This window comes from Quercus robur, chromosome 2, assembly GCF_932294415.1.
Source record: "Quercus robur chromosome 2, dhQueRobu3.1, whole genome shotgun sequence".
Classification (NCBI taxonomy): Eukaryota; Viridiplantae; Streptophyta; class Magnoliopsida; order Fagales; family Fagaceae; genus Quercus; species Quercus robur.
In genome coordinates, this window is record NC_065535.1 from 76,102,606 (window position 1) to 76,126,469 (window position 23,864).

The 23,864-nt window shown below is 30.9% G+C and overlaps 1 long non-coding RNA gene across 1 annotated transcript; it reads left to right on the plus strand.

Moving 5' to 3' along the window:
- Positions 1 to 20,119: 20,119 nt before the first annotated feature.
- On the plus strand, positions 20,120 to 23,612 carry LOC126715069 (uncharacterized). The gene is made up of 2 exons (XR_007651795.1): positions 20,120 to 23,130; positions 23,215 to 23,612. It is a non-coding gene; the product is annotated as an uncharacterized LOC126715069 (long non-coding RNA).
- Positions 23,613 to 23,864: the final 252 nt, after the last annotated feature.

A 23,864-nucleotide genomic window follows, 5' to 3' on the forward strand; every position in this document is an offset into this window, starting at 1 on the left:
CATGCTTCCTACCATAGCTTTAATTTGCCAGGTATGTTTTCTTTGTGAAAAATTGAGTGAGTATGAAGAGTTTTGACCTTGGTAGGAGTTTATATCTGTTGAAATTTTTGTTATAGAATTTTAGTTGAAATAGAATTTTCAAACTCTTGAAACATATATCTAATAGGGTTTTACTTAAACTAAACTATTGTAACACTTGATAAGATAATTACAAGTTGAAGAGAAATAATAAATATATAAGATATAAAACCTAAAATAAAAAAAATAAAAAAAAGTGGTGACGTGAAAAATTATAGGAATCTTAGAGGTTTCGGTTATATATATATATATATATATATATAGATGATTTTATAGGGCATTCCTTAAGAATATCAAGGGAAGAAATAAGAGTCATCTAAATGGAATAAAAGTCTTCTTTTTAAAGGAAAGAAATAAGTATGTGATAACAGCCGATCTACCAACCTTATCATGCAAAATTCTTGAAAATATTTGTTAGTAAGAAATTATTCAGTAAACACGCATGTATTACATTTACACCCACTCTTCCATGATGGATTTGCTTACTCCAACCTTAAAGTAGAAGATCGATGGCTTTTCGAAGTTGAACAATGGTGCAACTTGAAGAAGTTATAGCATGTAAAATAAGAAAACAACGTATACTAAATAATAATTATGGATTTGGGATTAACTTTTTTTTGAAAATTTATTTGCTTATTTGTTAAAAATTTGAAAAGGTGCAGTGATACTAGAGCTAGAAAGATTGATGTTTAAAAATAAAAATTTTATACAAGGAAATAAGCTAAAAAGCTCGTCCAAAAGCATATGTACTGTAAAGTTTTACGAGGTTCAACTTTGTTGAATATGTAGACCTAGCTACTTTCAATAAATTTCTTTAGACAGAAAATTATTTAGGCAAAGTATGATGAGTAACTATCATTGAATATTTGAATTGGGTAGGTAACCTTTTGTTTTGTTCAAGAACGTAACACCTGGAGAGAGACCCATTTTAAGGGTCTATAAATACCAAGGGATCGAAGTAAAGATCATTGCAGACATGGAGAGCAGCAAGAAACGAAAGGGTTGGGGCCTCTAGTCGCAGGAGAGATGGCGCGTACCAGTCACGCGGCCTGTACGCGCCATCCTTCTGTGACTAGATACCCCTGAACCTTTTGAAACATAATGATCTCCAAGTCCTACTCCTTGTGAGTGTGTTTGTGACTTTGTGTATATGAGTGAGTGTTTTTGGTGTTTTCTCTTCTTCTTTTATCTTTCTGTTTTTTTGTCTTCCCCTTGCTAGGAAAAAAACAGAAAAGTGAAAACAATTTCCTTAGCCCAAAAGGGGCAGAGAGAAAAGAGAAAACACTTTCCTAGACCAAAAGGGAGGAAAAAAAGAAAAGAGAAAACACCAAGAACATGTATTTCTTAGAGAATTACCAAACATGCATGAATTCATGGACATGTAAAATCATGTCTTTCTTAGTTTATTCATGGAATCTTACATGGACAGGATGTTATTGATCGATGAGGAACGCATTTGGATCAAAGAGTATCGTCTAAAGAAAAATAGGATTTTTTTGGATGTCTTCTTTATGTTTCCAATTTTACCAGTTGTTCCCCGTAGGTAAGATTCTTTTTTGGAAGCCTTTTTGGATGTCTATTTTAGAAACTAGGCAAGATCTTGCATAAATATTACAACATCCTTTGTGAAAAAATCAATCGGTTAGGGTTTTTTTTTTTTTTTTTTTTTTTTTTGCCCTATTTATAGTATTGGGGGCATAATTTGGCTCTCTACTACTGCTTTCAAAAGCTCATGGAATGCGATATTGAGTGTCATAAAAGATTTGAGTATATCTTCCTTGTTCCTAATTAGTTTTGAGATAGAATGACACAACTCACGATCTAATAAGTGGTATCCAAACCAAGGCTATAAGTGCAAGTTGTGGGAGTGTCATCTTAAGGGGGGATTGTTGGGGGAGACCAAAATTGAACTTCCTACAACCATTCTGAAAATAGACCCATAGGATGTAATGTCAAATGTTATAAAAGATTTGAGTATATATTTTTTATTATTAATTAGTTTCAAGGTAGATTGGCACATCTCACTATTTGAAATATAGGAATCCAATAATGTGTAAGACATGGTGAAATAAGAAAATTGTTATATTAATAATAGATCTTACTAATTAAACTCGTGACATTCATCATTGATGTGAAAAGAAAGAGACATTTTTTTTCTATTTTTAACGATTTTATTATGAAAAGGCTATTTGAAATTTATTCACCGCTAGCTATCTAATGATATTTATTAATCTCAAACAAATTCAAAGGTCATGAGGTAACTATAGCAAGATGATCTATTCTGATATCTTTCACACACCATTATTTTCTTTAGTATTACTTAATAGTAGATTTTGTACGTGAAACAAGAAGAAATAAAATTACCTCTTAAAAATTAGACGTGATATATATACCAGTACATTGTGAAAAAGGCATGTGGAGTAGAATTCATTCTGAAGGCACAATGGAATATTATGTAAACACTTGAAACAAAAAATGTGGATCACGAAGAAAAAACAATCCTTTCATCTTCCATTTTCCTTCTCTTCATTGTAATTTTCTCCTACCAAATAATAAATTTCTTTGGCCTCCCTTCTCTTTTCCTCCATTTCATTCTTTTGAGTCCCTTTTTTTATAATTTTTTTGACAACTATTATGTGGCAAGTTGCCAAGTTGTAATTAGAAAACATCTTTTACATTTTTTTTTTCCTAAATAGAATATCACTTTTACATATATTTATCATTGACAAGATTATTTTATTAGTGTTAATCACAATACACTACTTTAACAATTATATATATATAAATTGTAAAGATTATTGTGTAACTAAACATGCTAGTCTTATAAATCTCAAACTTGAAGAAATACATGTTGATTAGCAATAAGTCTAGAGCAACAATAAATTTCAAAAAATATTTTATAGCTGTTGAAATAACAAATTAGGAATGATTGATAATAAAAGTAAGGTAGTAAACTTAATTGAGAATCGTATAACCCATTGCCTGTGGTGGTTGATTTGCTAGCATTGGACAAAGCTGGCTATGTTTGTAATAAACTTATTGTTCCCTAAGTAATATTATGCGTTGTTTAACCAAAAAAACAAAGGGAACTTAATTGAGAATCAATAAAAGTAATGTTTATGAAAATTATTATGAATTTTTTTTAATATATAATATTGCATTGCCCGTTGAAAAGTCGTATAAGGAAGCTGATTGTACGATGCAGTTGACAGATAATGGCGTGCTGCATGTGGTCCACGATTTCTTGTCCCACATTCCAAATAATTACTTTTTTTTGTTTTTGTTTTATTTAGCTGGAAATAGTCTGTTCAGCTATCAACATCAGCCGTCACATTAATGTAGAAGCTCTCTTTTTTCTTTTTTTAAGTTGGAATTTGGAATTCATAAAATCAGGGTTTCACCATGCATGTCTGGAAAGAGGGATAGTAAAAAATTTTATCATAAAAACACAACACACTTTACAAAATATTTCTCCCCTATTATTCGGATATTGTTAACGGTAAATAATAAAATAATAATTTTAATAAGTTTGTATAATAACTATTAAAAACCTACGAACTTAATTGTTTAAGATTTATTGTGATTGCAATGTTATTCAAAAATATTGAGGGGGACTTCAAGTTATGGTTCTGTTGCCAAGGTGCAAAATCCATTATTGATGTTATATAATGCCATAATGGTAATCTGTGGTCCTTCCATTGACAAAGACTTAAACAAATTACCAATATACAGATAATATGTTGCTTGATATCATTTTCAGTAGATTCTTTATAGTGAAAAACAATGTTGGTTCCTCGATCTTACATGTACAAAATAATTCAAAACTTGCATTATTGTCTGACATTATTAGTCAGTGTACAAAGTCTTTTTTCTTGGCTAAAGAAATGGAAACAAAAAGGTCTTTTTTTGCTTTTGATGCGTTTAGGTCTGAAATTCCTTCGGCTGCTTATGATTGTGAAAAGATGTAGATGGGTTGTTGCCTGGAAATTAAGGAGGACTTCATGGAAGGCCTAGAGGAAACACCACATGGATTGAATTTTGTGAATTTGGGATCTCTTATGGTCAATAAGGCAACTAACGTGGTCTTTGTTAATAAACATGCTTCATAGTTCGTTCCTACTTAGTCCTTGCTGGGCTTTTGTCGTTAATTGCATGACCATTAAGTCTAAACTTGTATTTTCTTCCTTGGTGAGGCTTGAAGTGCTAGCATTGCATGTGGGTTCTAGAGATTAATTGGTAAAGTTTTTGCGGTTGAATAAGAAGTATGGAGTTCGATTATTGCTTATACCAAAAATCGATTGGTTTTTAATTTGATGATGAAGAACAATCATCATAGGTGAAGACCAATGTTGAAACTCTAAAATAATAATAATAGCATTGCCAAGAGTTAGATTTCAACCACTGGAATTTGGAAATTTAGTAAACTGTTAGGAATATTATACAAAGTAATAATGGAAGAATAAGATTAACAAAAAAAAAAAAAAAAAAAAAAGATAACTTGGAGGCACTATATCGTTTTCCTTAGACAATATTTGCCCCCCACACTTTTGTTGCTAAATGGTTATTACAAATTTATCTCCAGGATATAACCAAGATGTTGGGTTTTACAAATAGCAACTCTGGAGAATGACCACATGATTTCTTGTGTTTCTTGTGTTTCTCTCCAACTTTTGATTTTGTGAAAATTAGTTTTTTCAAGAGAACATAAGTCTCTATTTATACTTATAGGGTTATATTTCATGAAAAAACATGTATGAAGAGTTAGTTATTTTTTAAGTGAACATAAGTCTATTTCATGAAAAGACACGTATGGAGAGTTAATTATTTTTTTATAATACAATTATCAAAAATTGAAATATCTTCAACCTTTCTGAATAGTCATCAAAAAATTTTGGAGAAAATTCTAGAAAATTATAGAAAATTCAGATTTCAAATTTTCACTTAGAAAATTCCAGAATTTGAATTTTCACTTTATGAAACCATATTCTCCAAACGAAACCATCATTATTACAACCTATTCTTGTATATACCTATATATACAACATAAACTGCAAATGAGTTATTTAAAAAATAATAAGTATATTCAAGGAAATATTTAATAAAAAAATTGTAAAAATAAAATAAAAATGACAAAAGAATTATATCACGAAAGCATATAGTTGATGACCATGGGTGAGTTTGGTTTAGTTTTTGAAAATTGTGTTTTTTGAAAAAGAAATTTTTTTTTAATTTTTTTATTGCTACTCACTTGGTTCAATGTGAAAAACCAAAAAAGAAAAAAAATATCATGTTATAGTACCCAAAAAATATATTTGTAAATTTTATCAAATGCACTAAATCAAAATTATTTTTTGTACTAAGGAAGATGAATTATGCAACCATTTATTCTGGAATTGTTCCTTTGCTCAAGTTGTTTGGCTTCAAGCTTCAGAATTAATTCTAGTAGCTTTCAAGTATTGTCAAAGTATCTACTTCTTCAATGTCATTGCAAAATGTAATTTTGCCAAACCAAATGATTTCTTAGCACTCAGTTATGATCTCTTCTTTGGAAGTATCTTGGATTCTTAAGGATATTAAGCTAACATGTGAGAGTTTTGTAAATATATCATTTGTTAGCATACCTTTGCAATGTAATCATGCTATTTAACTCTTGCGTGTTGCAAAGAGAATGAGGCGGTCATTGTTGAAATGTCTCTCTTCTCTTTCCCATTGCATTGTACAATATTATTCTGTATAATAAACTCTACTATCATTTATGCTAAAAAAAAGGAGCTGATTATCTGCCTAAAACATGGTAACCAAACGGAGACCAAGTATGCATAGAACTCCCGTAATAACAATAGAAAGGAGAGAAGGAAGAAAAAGAAGAATTGCCAATTTGCGATGATGAGTACAAATGACACAAATACATATATTAGGTAAGTTAATTACTAGTTTTGTTAGTTGGTCTATTCGCTAGAGATGAGAACTTTGTTTTCTATGTTTTTTTAGTTTTTTTTTTTTTTTTAAAATGATTAGAAGTATTTACATATTACATATGCTACTACCTTGGCAACTCGAACTCATCCCTCCTAATATATTTGAAAAAAAAAAAAACCCTTAAATTGATACCCATGGAACATATCCATCATATATTAGTTAGTCTTGGTCTTGTCTAATTTTGGAAAAATTCTTAGGTACTCCCGGAGTACAAAGAAATGGCATTTGTTACTTTCACATTCATGATGGACTTCATCATAAATTTAATGAGCGAACTTTACCATGAATATGAGAGAATGGAGTATCACTTTCCGTATTCCGGAAATACCTAAGAATTACTCTAATTTTGATACTCCCAACCAAAATGCAATCAATGATGCATGAAGGACCACACTTGGCAATCAATCCTACAATAAACAATACTATCGAACTCACTAGTGCGATTCTAGCTAAATTCCTAAATATGCTTAGGATAAAGAATATCACTTTCAAGAATAAACTCAAAGAATCCCTAGGTATTTTTCTTTTTACCTCAATCAAGGTGTGATACCTTTTTATATTGAATCTTAGAGGTAAAGTGGCAAACTTTTAGAGATTGTTTCTTGATTTTTAAGTCAATCTTGATAATTGTGGGATTGGAATATCATTTGTATTTTAGGCAAAAATCTTAGGACTATCAATTATTTATTGCCTTTTCTTAACTATTTAAATTAAGGGAGTTAATTTCATATTGAACGTTATTTATTTTAGTAAAGGGAATGAAATTCTTCAATAACGGTTAATGTCGGTGTACCATTTTAGGATTACTAATAACAAAATATATATGTATGTATGTATGTATGTATGTATGTATATATATTTATTTATGTGTTTATAAAAATAATTTAAATCTATATATTTATAAGCCCAAATAATTAGCCTAAGTGCATTAACTTAATGTATTAGCTCAAATAATAGGTTATATAACAATTTTTTTTTTAATTTTTTCAAATTTATTAATTTTTTTTTTTTTATCAACCAAAACATCAATATGGACCAAACACTCTAAATATATCAGATATAGTTAGTATGGACGTACCAATACAACTCGGTATTTTATTTTGTATGTTTCAAAGAAGCATCAATACTGATTTAATGGTCTAAACAATCAATACCAGCAAGATATTGACTCCCATAGTTTGATTGACCAAATTAGGGTTGGTCAAGCTAATGTATCATGACCAAGGATGTCAATACCGTACCGGAGGCCGTACCGGTTTGGCCATCGGTACGATATATTTCGGATACCGGTCAATACCGGTGTACCGTTTCGGGTTTACCGCTATTTTTTATATTTATAAATATAAATATATATATATATATATATATGTATGTATGTGTTTGTGTATATATATATTATAATAAATATAAAAGTTTACCATAAAACATTTCCTCAATTTAGAACTAGTTATTCATGGTTTTAGACTTTAGTATCAATTAAAAGGGAAAAAAAATAAAAAAATAAAATAGAAAGCTTAAAAGTTACCATTGCATACTAAGAAAACAAATAATACTAATAAGTTAATACAAATAAGTTACCATTTTGTCCTAACAAAAATTCAAAAATTACAAAACTTAAAAAAAAAAAAAAAAAAAAAAAAAACTTTTTTCTGTACCGGCCGGTACGCCCGGTACCGGCCGGTATTGCCCGAAATTGGCCGGTACGGCCGGTACGAGGCCGGTACGGCCGGTATTTTTTCCGGTACGAAACAGGGGGGTCGAGTGTACCGGATTGCTGGCCGGTACGGTATATTCCGGCCGGTACGGCCGGTACGGTACGGTATTGACATCCATGATCATGACCACCTATTTGCTTGGCAGATACGATTTGAGCATTATACCTGAGTTTCCTTGTTAGTCCTATTTGTATTAGTTAATAATATATAGTTTAGCCTTCTTGGAATAAGATTCTCTCACATTGAATCCTCCAATTCCCACTAAAATATATTTAGATGTAAGATATGTGCCATTTAAAAATCAAATAAATGTCATGTGTCACATATTTGGTTAAAAATGTGATTGGAGGATTCAATTAGTGGGGATCCCTTCCCACTTTGATAATCTATTGTAATTGAATGGAAGATTTATAAGTCAAAAGTCAAAACAAGAAAACAAGCATGATGTTTCCTAAAATTATATTTTGCAGTGATTTGAAGTTTTGAGAGACTAATTCAAGCAATAAAAAACACATTCAAGACAAACAACATGACAAATTGAAGTCCTGAAACACCAAAAGAATATACAATTTAAGCCAAATCCTTAAAGCTGATCCTCTTATAATCATGCTAGGAAAAAAAATATTAATTATCAGAATAATTAAAAATAAAAAATAAAATAAAAACCCTATCAGATTTAGGTTACATAAATATCTTTCGAGTCTCATATGACCTTGTCTTTGAATATATAGACGCACAAATTATATACTCTCAAAAAAGATATCTTAAAAGAAACTTCTTGTTCTTATTTTCATTTACACTAAAAAAGAGTTGACCTTAACTTTCTATATAATGATATTTCTCAAATAAAATTATATCTTCTAGAAAAGAAATCTATCCTTAGTATAAAATAAGAAAACAGAATATTAATTAATATATAGGAGGTGCAACATGTACTAATTACTTACTACTCCTTGAATCTATGAAATTCTTTTATTTTCCTTTTATTTTTGATAATTTGCCTTTATGAAATTCTTTGGCTGCTTGCGAACTTGGAAAGTGGAGGATGAGCTTCTGTCTCTATGATGTGTGTGGAACTTGATGTGTAAAGCATTAAGGGAGCAAACATGTGCTCGAGTTGTTGTGAATTCTTAAACTTTGTGAAGTCATTAATTTCTTACCTAAGGAATACAATGTCTTTTCTTCTTGGAGAATTTGGAACAAAGCTGCCCATACTCTGCCTAGTCAATGATGTATCATTGTAATTAGCATGCTTCTAAGTTCCTTCCTGGATTAATCCATGAAATTTCCTGCAGGTTTTGGCGTATTCTTGACAAATCATATATAATTTATAGGGGGAAAATTAATTTGGAGGTATTTCAAGCCAATATATCAACATCATAAAGACACAGAATTCCCATTTATTAATATTGTTGCTGTTATTTTTGTTATATATAAGTAAGATTCGATCTTCTTAGTTAAGTCCCTTGTTTGCCGTCATTTTCCTCTTCTTAAACATCATTCTCAAGTGTCTCATTTAATAACAAAAAGCTTTAATAATTGAATTAATTAGCTAATACTTATAAAGATAATTTTGTTAAAACTTATTTGAAAAAAAAGAAAAGAAAAAAAGGGGGTATTGTTAAGCCGCCAGCCATGGACTGCTCCAATCCAAAACGGTTCCTGGGTCTGCTTTACTATTCAAACCCTTTAGACTATTATTTCTATTATGGCTTGGAATTCCTGTTATGAATGATCTTGACCCAAGTGTACCTCGACCCTGATCGAGAGACAAGCTTGATTTCATACCATAAATTTACTTTTAATTGAAATTGTGCAGTCTTATAAATATATTATTATCATAGAGGTATTAATTATTTTTGGGAATAAATTTAAAGAAGATATCTCATCCAATGTACTGACTTTAAACCATACTGTACCCAAAAATAAATAAATAAATAAATAATCTTTCAAGAACTGAATTGAATTATCATATTGTCTTAAAATGTTCAGAAGAAAACCTAAGTCCCTAACAAATAACAATAAATAAATTCCGAGTTTATCAAATTTTTAAATAAGGATATTATTAAATTTAAAAGAGGATAGAGACCACCATAATAAGTTATCGTTGGGACCGGCTACAAGATAAACTAACATAGCTCACTCTAAAATACACCTATCAACATAAACCACAATTGAATATGATCATTGGTTAAGTTACTTTCATAAAACAAATATTCTTAGTATAAGCTAACAAAATTACATAGTTAATTTCTAACAATTTAAATGAATATATGATTGTCGAAAACAATTGTCATGTGAATGTGCTCCATTGAACATCGAGCTCAAAATTTTGCCTATATTTTTCTCACCATTTTCCTTATGGATTATATAATCTTTTCAAGGCAAAGCCTAAAATTCACAGTTGAGTGTAAAATTTTAATCTATTAAAGCTATTGCTTTAAAATATTTAGACTTTAGAAGAGCAATTGGTAACAAAAAGTGAAATTCGGATGTTCAACATTAAATATCCGGATTCGCATAGAAAAAAATAATTGGTCAATTGCCCCCACGACCAATAATCCTGAAATAACTAAAGATTTAAAAATATGAAATTTTAGTTTGAAAGATTAGAATGACTTCAAAAGTTGGTTAAGCCTAGAGTACCAGGAAAACAACGTCTTTTCCCGGGAAGTTCGTCTTGGTCCAGTTCCAAAATTCCAAACCTTAAACCTAACCCCATGAACCCCATTTCTGGAGGAGGACTAATCATTGTGGACCCTGGTAAAGTAGAAAATGTTTCCTCAATAAAAAAGTTATCTTTCTCTCATCATATAAAAGTCAGAAAAAAGTAAAAATAAAAGACAAAAAGTTATTGCTTACCAGAGTATAAGTATAAAATGTTGTTTTAGATGCTAAATAAATAGAATTGCTTGGTTTCAAAATCAATTAACATAATGAGATATACTATATTAATTAAGTTGTAAATACTTTTTCAAAAAATTAAGTCGTAAATATGCTCTCCTCAGCCACACACACACACACACACAAACAAACAAAAAAACAAAAAAACCACAGTAATTTAATATACTTTCACACATGTTTCAAGTTTTTGATCCAAACGTGCAACACATTTTACCTCATTTATTGCAATTTTTAACTTTTTTTAACTTCAAAGTTCAAAGCCAATATGTGTCTGATTTTTTTTTTTTTTGGAGAAGAATATATGTGTCTGATCTAAATCAAACACTTCCCAATGTGAACTCTATTAGCAGCAATTTTCAAATGTGAAATGGAAATATGAACATGCTTACGTTCCCTTTTCTGACGCAATCCTCTGAGAAAAATATCCCCGCCAAAATGTTACATCATTGTATTTCACGGGTAACTTCGTTTTAATATTAAAATACAAACCTATGACTTTGAGAAAGACCCCTATAAATATGGGTTATGCGGCAATGGTGCAAAACATGGAGAAGAGGAAGCAAAGGAAAAGAAGTTGGGGGATTCCTGTCGCAGGAGGAATGACATTGGCTAGGTTATATATATATATATATATATATAGAAAGTTCCAGCTAGTGTCATTCTCCTGTGACAGTAAACCCTACAACTTCTTGGCACAAATTTGTCTGAATGTATTTCTGCATATCCAAGGTATGAAAATTATAGCCTTTTCATATATGCTTGTCCCGTTGTTTTTTCAAAGACTTATATTCCCCTTCAGTTCCCTTTGTCTAGAATTTTTTCAGGAGAAATTAATGTTATTTTTCCTTGTTCCTTTAGTGTGCCAAAGCCATCTTTTGATTAGCACAGCTGTCAAGTTCTTCAATTTATATATCTTGTGAGTAGGTTTTATATACAAGCTGGGATTTGGAGAGTCCTCTTTCTGCTAAAACATATATATAGCAAGAAGGCAATAAGTTTGATTGATTAAAATATGAACTCAATATTAACAATTTATTTCATGAGAAATTACCTCTATGTGTGGATGTAGAAAGACAGGTTTACAGATTATCTCATGGATAGGATAGAGGTCTTCTAAATCCTGTAAAGGCTCAAATCCTATGGGATTTATTTCTATATATTTTGTTATATTTCTACTAAATAGGAATTTTGAATGACTTGAACATCACACCCATATACTAGTTGTGTTTATATTGACAAGGCATATGAACTAATTATATAAATGTGTTGAAGAATGCAGTCAATGGAACTAATTAAGATTGTGGAGCTAATTCATTTAGTGGCCGACGGTGATGGTGTACTTTATACTAGTTAATATCCAGAGCCTGTCCCTAATGAAATTTTTCCAATTTTTTTCTTATATACCTTGGCTTTTGGAAGGAATACTTCTGGGATTTTAATTAAAACTAATACTATTAAAAAGGAAGTATGTAGTTTTCTTTCATAGCCATATTTAAGGCTGCAACTGATACTTTCCCTAGCCATTATAGAAAAACTTCAATTCACCACCTTTTTTTACATTGATAAACGTTAATATAATTTTAATTTCTTTTAAATTTAAAGCACATTCTACAAAAATTAGCACCTCTTTACACCTTTTTTTCAAACTTTTGGAGAAAAATTGACAGCACTTACTTACACTTGAAATTGATTAGTTAAAGTCTTAAATGCTTGTCCCAGCCAGTCATCATCGTCATAATTGCCACATCCTGTTATAGCTTGTTGGGAAGGGGGAAAATGATGACCAAACCATAGGGAAAAATCAAATTTCAATTAAACATTATTGTATGTGTGTATTTGTGTGACAAAAAGAAAGAACTTTCAACTCCCTGTTCATACAATTAGTCCTGAAAAAGAAATGATAAAATTGAAAGAAAAAGATATGGCATCAAAGATATCCAAATCTTTGACGAGTTCTGGATATGGAATCTAGGAGACACTAAAAGAACTAAAGACGGTTGCAAATCATTCACAAATTAAATATAGGATGAGAAAATATGCTTTGATTTGTTTAGAAAAGGGGATGCGTACTAAGCATCCTAAATTAAAATGTATTGTAAATTCAAGAATCTGAATTTTCGCCGACCCATTAGAGTAAGTTTCTGAAATTTAACTAAATTCGTCACTAGGTTAAGTAGTGACCATTTTTCTTAAACAAAATTATATCCAACTCAAGAATTTGAATTTTAGCCTACCCCATTTAAGTGCCTTTTTTTTATACTCCATTTGAGTGACAAAGACAACAAATGCAAATTAAATTGTCATTTTAAATATAAGTATGCTTTGAACAGTAATTCTCCTGGCCATATGTGACTGTACGCAGAAAGATTAGAAGGAATGATGCTTCCAAATTCCACATACTGATCTTATAGATTTATTAACATTTCAACACAAACTTTCTTCAAACTTCGCAAACTGATCGTATATTAGTGCTTGTTCTTCCTGCACCATCATATTTATTCAAACGAATTGGGGTGGTTAAATTTCCCAAACTAAATTCTTTCTTTGCAACTTGTGGAATAAAGCATCTTCTCTCTAGAGAAAGTTACAAACTACTATATGCTTTTTTACCCCCTAAGCGCACAAATTTCATACTCGAAGACTTTCATTGCATTTTTCGTTGCAAATGGAAATAACACACGTATCAAAAGTGACCAGATAAAAAAATGGCCAGATTCAAGCTTCCAATTGCGAGATAGGTTTTTGGCCTTGGAACTACGAGGTGTCCTGCATTATTGATTGACTTTTCTGATTAATCAGGCTAGATGAGGTTAAAAGAAAAACCCTAATAACTTGAAAAGTTGGGCTCGTGAAATTTAGTAATATTTTTTGGTCGGTTCAACTTGGCCCTTATTGGTGACCCTACATTGACTAAAAAAGGCCATAAAAACAAGTCATGTTGTTTCTATACATGTGTACACATTCTGTGTCTTAAGCAATCTAACAAATGAAGTAGAAAAAGAAAAAATGTTACTGGTCGATCATGCATTAGTCTTGTGAATATGCTTAATCTATTGGGTTCTCTTTGGTTTAAACAATATATTTGTGGGGCAGGTTCCACACCATATTCCAAGTTCTAATGAATAGTGATCCGACATGTCAGAGCCGCCATCATGTCCCACCGATTTCTTTTTAAGATATCACTTTCATTTCTCTATATCACTCATACTAACGCATATATATAAACGTGCATTCTTATAAGGATTTGTCTGTAAAGAAGTGATTCCAGTCAGCAGAGAAATTGAGAAATGAGGTTAAAGCTAGGAGCTTCTGTCACAGTAGAGATGGCACCTAGCTAGTGCATATGAAAATACAGCTATAGGTGCCATCTTTGCTTGACAGAAGTCCCCTTCAACCTCTACTCCACACACACACACACAAACATACAGTCACTTCAAAAGGTCACTTCTTTTGCGTATGTGTGTCCTTGTGTTTGTGCGGTTGTGGTGTTTTTGAGTTTGTGGTTGTGTGCATAAAATTTATTATAAGAACCTACCAAAACGGCATAACCTCAGTCTCATCCTTGCCCTGTCTCTTTCTTTGACACATTCTATACGTTTCACTTGGTTCTTGATTTGTTGTTGCAGGTTTATTATGTAAGCATATATATATTCAAGAAGTGGACCAATTGTTCAAGTCTAACCACAATGATTCTGAAAGTATGACAGACATGAAGATGGTAATGCCTTTCCTCATCATGTGACAGGTTCATCTCTACTTTCTAGCATTGCGAGTGGTCCCAGTCAAAGACTTGCATAGGCATAGCATCTAACTTGTATTATATATACAAGTGCAAGAATTCATAATGAAAGGATTACAAAAGAGTAAGAGCTTGTGTAAGCTGTGATCAGTGATATTATAGATACAGATTTATTTTTACTTTTTGATAAAAAGGTAGTGAATTCAATTAGGAATAAGTCCCTTTGTTGTTATATAAGTTGCTTTTGCTCAATGGTTTAATCAGGATTTGATTTCGGGCACTGGAGGTGGAATTTATATGCACATGCATATGCATGTACACTTATATATATATAGTGCTTAAGGCCAATATAAAATATAATTAAGTGATATTTTAAGAAAACCCAAAAATTAATAGCACATATGTTGTTTATCTATTAAGGAATTTTTTTTTTTTTTTTTTTTTTTTGCATTAATAAGAGATTTTTCGATTTTTCTTTTTTGAAATCGAAATTCCACTTATGAATGAAAATGTTTTAAGATCGTGTCAAGTGTGATGTGTCCATGTATGTTAGCCAGTTGTGTCCAAATATATTTGAGTATGTAAGTCCTTAGTGTCTAGAAAAATCTTTGAAGATATATGTTTGAAGAACTAGAAAAGTCTTTGAAGATATATGTTTGAAGAAATAAGAGACTGCTCAAGAACTATTGAATTTGCTATCTTGACTTCAATCTTTATTGCAGCTCGACTAATTGAGGCTCACTTAAGCTTGACACCAGACTTGATACCTTTCGACCAATTGGGAATCGCAAATTTAGTTTTTGTTGTATTTTTTGTTTTAACTCACTACAGAAGTGAGTTTTTGTAACCCCAATTAGGGAGCCTATATAAAAGCCCATTATGCACGAATTTTTATAAAGTTGTAGAGATAGGAACTCCAAGATATTCAAAGAGAAAACTCTAGCCTCCAATCATTCAACATGTAGGTTCATATATAGGAGAGATATAGAGATAGTGTTGCAACTTGTGTGCACTTAGGGTTTTCTATCGTGAGAATTTTTTGACACTATGTTAAAGATTTTCTACCATTTCAAGTGGAAGTTGTTGTATATGATTACTGCAATTAAGTTGTTCCTATGGTGAGTTAGTGACAGATCAAATATTTACGCACTAAAGAGATTCACAAGGGAAGAAGAGTTCAACCGAAGTTTAAGCTACATGTATGTGGTCACATCAATAAATGCTACTATAGGTAGCAGATACTAGGATCGGGTTAATTATATTATTGTACTATATACTTCCATTCTATTATAGTAAAGTCTTTTGTTGAATGGTGATTAATGAACCCCAGAGACTTTTTCCCATCAAGTTTTTCCTTTTGTAACCATATCAATGTGTCTTTTATATTTTCGTTGCTATTTCTACTTGCAATATGGTGTGCACATGATTCACTAAAGTGGAACACATAGCATAATTGGTTAATTTAATCAAATTGTCTAAGCTTTCTTTTAGAAATTTTTTTAATAGCTAGACATCAAGAACAAATTATGTAAAATTATGTTATTATTATGTTATTATGTTATTACTTACTATCCCAAAATTTTATGGCTTATTACACAAATCTTTATGAAGGAGAATATATCATTTATTTACATAAATAACTTGAGGTCTGTTTAACATTTTTTTTTTTGAATATCAATTTTGAAAGATAAAAACTTATGTTCTTTTTCTTTTCTTTTTTTTCTTTTTTTTTTTCTTTTGTTAGAGCTCTAACTTTATAATTTCCCTTTTTCTTTTTATCTTTGTTTTCCTTTTATAGGTTTTGAATTTTGAACCACATAACACATTAATAAAATAATAAGAAGAATTTTTTTTCTTATTTTAATGATTTTCAAATATATGGAAATTAAAGATAATAGTGTATTGATTATTAGTATGATAAAAGAATAATATATCAACGAAAATTTCATAGAATAAATTCAATAAAAAATTAGTAAAAAAAAAAAATCAGGTTTTAATTGAAGAGGGCTTAAATAGTTGTAGGCTCACTATTAATTTATTCATATAAAAACTTACCATTAATTTTAAGTCATGTGTTCTAAATTATTTATTTTTAGAAAAAGTTTTATTTATTAATTTTGGAGTCAAATATGGGACCACATCATAAATATCCATCCAAGTGAATTATTGCATACCAAAACCAAAAAGTATAAAATTAATGAACATAAAAAAAAATTAAAAAATGGACAATTTACATTTTCTACCTAATAATATTCTTCCAATACTTTTTAAAGAGTTAATATATATATATATATATAAATGACTATCAATAATATTTAAATTATATATTTAAAAATTATACTATGTATCTGAATGTATATCTTTTAAGTATATCCATGCATATGTTTGAGATTACAAACTAGTATATATTAATAGTTAAAACTTAGAGGAAATCCAATTAAATTTTAATTGGATTCTCAATTTTGTGCTATGTGTCTCATTTAATTTTTAATTTTGTGCCAAGTAAATTATTGACTGTAAAAATTGAAAAGTCTAAATCCAATTAGATTCAATTGAAGTCTAATTTTCTGCCACATATCCATCTAAGTTTTTAATTTTTGTAACAAGTGAATTATTACTACTACATATTATAGAAAAGTGTAAATTAATACTATGTATAATTTGAAAATCTTCTAACAAAAAAGTATAACTTAAATCTTATAATTGTAATTATTTTTAATTGTTCCCGTATATATGCACTGGACTATACACTAATAATAATAAATAAATAAATAAAGCAACTAAACCAAATTAAGATGGTGTGACCTAAATAGAGAACACAGCAAAATCAAACGGAACCAAATAACAAACCAACTTGGGTTTACACCTTTGCAACCCAAGCTAAAATTACAAAGATATATATCAAAGACTTCGTACATTGATTTAAGGTAATAATTAGATAGGGGTAACGCACTATAAGGGTCAATATCACTGCTGACCGAGTATTCGGTCAGGTTGACTGGGCTGGTTTTGTAATGCCGAAGTTGGGCTCTTACTGGAACCCGTTAGTCTAAAGCCTATTCTTAAGGACAGAGTCAGCTGAAATCTGTTATAAGCCATTTTTTGTTATTGTTTTTGTTTTTACCAAGGTTTATTATCTGTATTTATTTTTCATGTTGGCTAGAGTTTGACATAAGATCTAACTCTAATAACACTCGTTAACTTCCTCATAAAAAAATTTCCTCATAAAAGAAAAATAATAATAATAACACTCATTAACATCTTATTTAAATATTTCTTGAGAATAACTTTTTTTGAGGGTTTTCTTGAGAATAACTTGTTTAACTTTTTATTAAAAGTACTGTAAATAAAATGTAAAAAATAAATAAATGAGACCCAACTCACACTTAGATCTCCAAACAATGACATCTACTAAATTAAAATGCAAGGTGCCTCCATATTGGAGTTACCCTAGAAAAACTATAAATCTTTTCTCTTTTCTTTTTCTTTTTTAATGTGTATATGTGTGTAGATTTCAACCTAATAATTGGCCAGGCATTAGTGAATAAATTCAGCTCATATTATTTATATGGGTTGGGTTCAAGTTACACCTAGTGTAATTCTAAGCAATGTTATACAACTCAATAACTTTTTATTGATTTAATATTTTGAAAATCCAACCGTTGAATTACATATTTTATATATTCTTAACATGCATGCCAATTTTTATATCAATCGGATGCTATTTACCATTTGATCTATAAGCTCATTTTTTATGCATTATTTTAAACTAGAACAATTTGACTTTTAACAATTGATTGATGACATGACTATTAATCTTTGATCACCTCGAAATTTTGCAAGTATGAAGAATATGCGAAAATAATGTAATCTAATGGTTGATTTATCAATATTCGCATTCAATTAAAAAATATTAAGTGGTGTAACATTGCTTAAAGTTACATCAAATGTAACTTGAACCCAACCCTATTTATATATAAGACAAAATATTTTAGTTAATAAGATTTGGTAAGCAAGCCCCAGATGTACTTATTTATTTTACTTCCTTGTTTAGGATATAAAGCCAAATAATTGATTGGGGGGCTTTTAAATTAATCTCCACATTTTTAATTTGATAATACAAAATCCTATCAATAAGATAGTAAGGTTTGGTCAACAAGCACCGACATCCACGTATACTCTCTATGGTTCGGGAAGAGGATTCACTTCATTGTTTTGAAATTGAGAGGCTGCTATCACCTATGTTGGAAACCCCTCTTCCTTAATTCCAAGGCCGTTTTTTGAACAGTAACTCAATTTTCTCAATTTTTCGGAGTCAAAAAAATTAATAGAGAGATGGCCCTTCTGACTGTGTCTCATCTCCAACAATCACTTTCGGTAAATTTTCTTGGTAGACCACTAATAAAACAGTTGCCTTAGACACTTTAGAATGTTCTCACTTAAAATATTTTTTCTGAGTCGAACAAGAAACCACCAATGAATTTCGGTATTGAAAGAAATACCATTGTGGAGCCACACCTTGGTATCTATAAATGTATATGGGTAGTATGAGTTATGGAAGTCATGGGAAAGGTGCACAATACAAAGAAAGAGAGATAAAAGGGGTTGTAGGAGTATTGTCACAGGAGGGATCGCACTGCCTTTTGAAAATAGGTGCTAGCGCGGCCCTTCTGTGACAACATACCTGCAATTTCTTCTGCTCATATTGTCTTCCTTTAGTTCTTTGATTTTCTTAAAAGGTGTCCCTGTCCATTATATTTTGGACCCTCAAAGATTTGTTCTCCACATTCTTCTTTAGCAATCCTTTTTTTTTTTTTTTTTTTTTTTTTTTTTTTTTTTTTTTTCTGTGCCTTAATTGATAAATTTTCTGACATCTAAAATGAGATTGAGGCTGTCCATGGTAGTTTGAATACCTCAACTTTGAGTGTGTGTGTGTGTCTAGATATATGTATATATATATATATATATATTTGATTTAACTTTTTAGATAGATATAACTACCATTTTGCTTCTTAAGGATAGAAACATAGTATTAATGTTTTTATGCTGTTTTTTTTCACCATGACTAATCTGTGTATTCATCATTCTTCTGGAAAGGAAAATTTTCTTGACTTTGTCAAGCACATGCTTATTTATTTAGTGAAAATATATCTATCATTGTCAATTGAAAATTGAAATATCCTTTTCAAGATGATCATTTGATCATGAACATCAATTTAATTAAAACCTAATTGGAGCTAATGGTATGTTTTGAAGAAGATAAAAGAATTGATGATGTTATCTACTTGAATTTTAGTGTCACTACTTCATCATCAAGATTTCGTCAATGTATGAGATAAGAGCATTAGGAAACTGACATGATGAATAGAATAGAAAGGTTCTCTTGATCATCTCCAGCTGTAATTAGCGTTGACAACTTACATATGTATAATTGTATATGTATAAACAATTCATAGTTTCAGATAAGGAATGTATATAGGTTTAAGAAATTAAGATCCAGTGATCATATAATTGGTTGATATTTAGTACTGAATTCCATGCTTGCCCCATATGAGCTTTTTATAATACAGCTCCCATTCGCCGGTGCCACCTACCTATAATCATATTTTAAGAGAGAGTTTTGAAGTTTATGCCTGGATCTTGGGATGAACATTAACATAGTTATTTTTTTCTTGAAGTGCCAATTATAAAAGTGCCAGGCTTTTATTGGGAACATCATATACATATACCTGCAACAATTAGACTAAAATAAGCGAAGGGTGAGATAAATAATTTAAGCAGTAGAGGAACAACAGAAGACATGTTCATATATATGTGTGTGTGTGTGGATTCTTGTTGCAGGAGAGGGGTAGCCCAGGGAAAGAGAGGAGCATTAGAAGAGATGTATAGGAACTTCTGTCGTGGGAGAGATGACGCCTTGTGCAGCAGTAGAAGACAATTTGAGCAGTAGGCATCATCTCTCCTCGACAGAAGCTCCTTCAATTTCTTCAAAATGTACTTGATTTTAAGCCCATCTTCTACTTTTGAGAGGTAAGCACTTCCTTTCTTCGTTGTTTTTTCAAATAGTTTGTAGCTTTGGTTCTGATTGTTGGGTATGTGTGTGTGTGTTTTGAATTTCTTTGTTTCATTGTTCATATGATATACTGATAAGAAATAAAATAGAACATGTGTGTGTACGTTGAATTTTCTTTGTTTCATTGTTCATAAGATATAGTAAGCAAAAAAATAGAACATGAAGAGAACTGACAATCTTTCAATTTCCAAGATTTAAAAGTATTCATTTCAAGTTAGGAATTAGGAGATTTGAGGTAAGTTTCTATATTATATGATATTGCTATGAAAAGCCAAATATAAACTTTCAAGCTAGTAGAGTTTTCAGAAAGAGTTGACGCTATGTGATTTTGTACCTTTTGATTTTGGGATCAGGTCAGTTTGGATTGTTTACTTTCTTGCAACACTGAATCAAGCTTGACTGTGGAGAATTTACAGTGCTTGAGAAAAGCATCCTTTTTATAAGGATGTTTCTTTTAAGTGCTATACCATCCCCTTCTTTTAATGTAATTAAGACCTTAAATCAGGGATACCTCATTTGGTTTACCAAATTGACATGGTTAAGGGTCCCTAAGATCTAGTGTCTAGATAAAAATGGCTCAGTAGGCAAGCACCTAAGTGGTTAAATTTGGTTATTTTTCCTTCTTTATTTCCTTTTGTTTTCACCAACCACAAGTTGAAAGCTGGAAGCTTAGTAAGACGAAGCATGTTGAATTAGTTACAGTGTGTTGGCTGCGTACCTCAATTTTAACAATCTCTTCCAAAATTTTTAAGGTAGATTACTTAAAGCTTCTTTAGTGAAACAATTTAATCATATTGAACATGTGGGAGTTGACTCTTCAAATATATTTTAAACAGATGTCTCTGGTTGTATTCTAGGCAGCCAGGTCTCCAAACATTTAAAGTCAGTTTCATACGAAAGAGCTAAAATTTTGAGTAAAGAGAGAGAGGGACACACACCTTTTTGTGTCTATAAGTATAAAGGAATGGTACGAGGCATAAAAGCCAAGAAGATCATGGGGCTAAAAGAAACAAAGTTATTGAAGTTGGGGGACTCTTGTCGCAGGAGGGATGGCACTGGCTTTATTATGGCAAGCCACATGCAGCAAGTGCCATCATTCTGAGACAAGATACCCTTCAATTTCTTCTTCCACCGTTCTTCATTTTTCTTGATTTCATTAACACAAGGTACGAATCTCCATTACTTCTTCACCCTTAAATGTCTCTCTTCTTTGTTTCTTGTTACTCTTCCTCTTCTTCTCCAGCCGAGCCACACCATTTTTATCACATACAAGCAGCTTTGAGGCCATCCATGGTGATATGATTCTTTTTACTGCAGCATATTTTATTCCTTTACTGCTGTTGTTGTTGCAGCTACTGCTACTGCTTTTGTTGTTGTTGTTGTTGATGATGGTCTTGTTGCTGTTGTTGATGCTGTTATTGGCAAATATCACTTCTTAGCTGTTCCTTTACAACGTTTGTTTGTTTATTATTATTATTATTATTTTTTAACTATTTCCTTGAGATTATTTTATGTTCCGAGCTTCTCTAAGACATGTTGATTTCAAGCACAGGAAATGTAGCTTATTAAATGAAAACGTACAATCCATTTAATTATCTAATCAATCACTTACAAGTAAAAAATGCTTAAATAATCCGATCATATAACTGCTTAAAAGGGAATTTAATTTTCTAGTTGAAGAGATATATATATATATATATATATGTGTGTGTGTGTGTGTGTGTGAATGTGGTAGTGATAATAAGGTTTATGGTTATTCGTCCACTTGGATTTAATCTCAGCCAGGTATGGACAAGAGGATATGAAAAACGAAATAATGCATATATTAAGACGTTTTTAGATCATCTCCAACTAAGTTATTCTGAAAACATGCATAAACAAGTCATAAATTCGTACAAGGCATGTAGGGTAGGAATATATATAGTTTTCTTAATTCTGAGAAAATATAGTTGTTTATTTATTTGTCATGGTAGGGAAGAAATAGAGTGGGCTTCTATATTTGTATAATTTATTATGAACTTGTAAGAGTCTATTTGTGTAGCTTGTCCCTAATGAGCATTCCATTTTACCTAGTTCCCTCTTCCCCTGATACTACCTACCTGTAATGATTTTCTAAAAGAGAATTTTAAAAGTATAGGCTTGGCTGTTTCAACTTTTTAATTAAAAACTAGGACTATTTACAAATCCTTATACATATAGGGAAGAAGCTAGCTATGAAATGATCAGGTGGTCCAATTATTTGATGAAGATGTGCTTTTTATGCTGAGTAGTGGATCAATATACGCAGTAGCAGAGTTGCATCAAGAGTGATACTCTATCAGCTTGGGGCCACATCTTTGATGACATTAAACTTATGCTGAAAAAGTAGCTGGTACTTGGGAAATTGATTGCTGCCTGCTTTTCAATGACTAATGAGGCTGCCAAGGCCTTGTCTTCTTGTATCACACTCAACTGGAGGAGTCCATGCCATTTGCATTGAAGAATATCCTCCTTTCGTACAACCATTACTGTAGGTTTTGGCCTTATTTGTGTGTCATGCTCAAATATACCTCTTTTTTTTTAATCAAAATATAAAGCATCATCTCTCCTTGTTAGAAGCATACTCTTGATTCAAACCCCTCTTACACCAAGCTCAAGGAAAGGTAAGCACTTATTTTATTGCTCTAGTTGTGGAGTTTAATATGCTTATTGATGGCTGATGCTAATATCAAAAGATGCATTAAAAGGAGATCATGTGGAGGTCTTGGAGTTACAGAAGAGGGGGGCACTCAGCAAAATGGTAAGAACTCGATGAGCTGATCACATGAACTGCACCTTGGTTTGCTTTCTTGTAAACCATGCCCCCACCAGACTCCATCTCAGTTCTCAACACTTGGGCGAGTAATTATTCGGCTAACAGCCAATTCTTGGAATTTTCTTGTCTCACCAAAAAGAATAGTCAAATCATGATTTTCCTTTATTGAAGTGAGCTTTTTCTTTTTTCTTTTTTCGGGTTTGGTTTTTCATTTTCCATTCAGTGGTGGGGAATTGAATCTGTATGGTGGTTTGGGTGGGAGGTATTCAATGAGGGGATTTGGATTTTAATTTTTAGTTTAAATGACTTGAATAAAATAAAATTTTATCATTTTTGTTTGTATTGATCAAATTTAGGAATAGATTTGAGCTTATTCATATGTGAATTTGAAGTGATTAGGTATAAGATTGTTCTTTCAGATCCATAACATCATGAGTTTTTTTGTTTGATTCTATATATCAAAATCCAAGTCATAATGTGTTGCTAAGTTTATATCAAGTGATTCATAATAATATTAATTCTTCAAAGCCCTTTATGTTAAATTCTTAAATCCAAAGGCAACTATAAATAATTCAAAGTAAC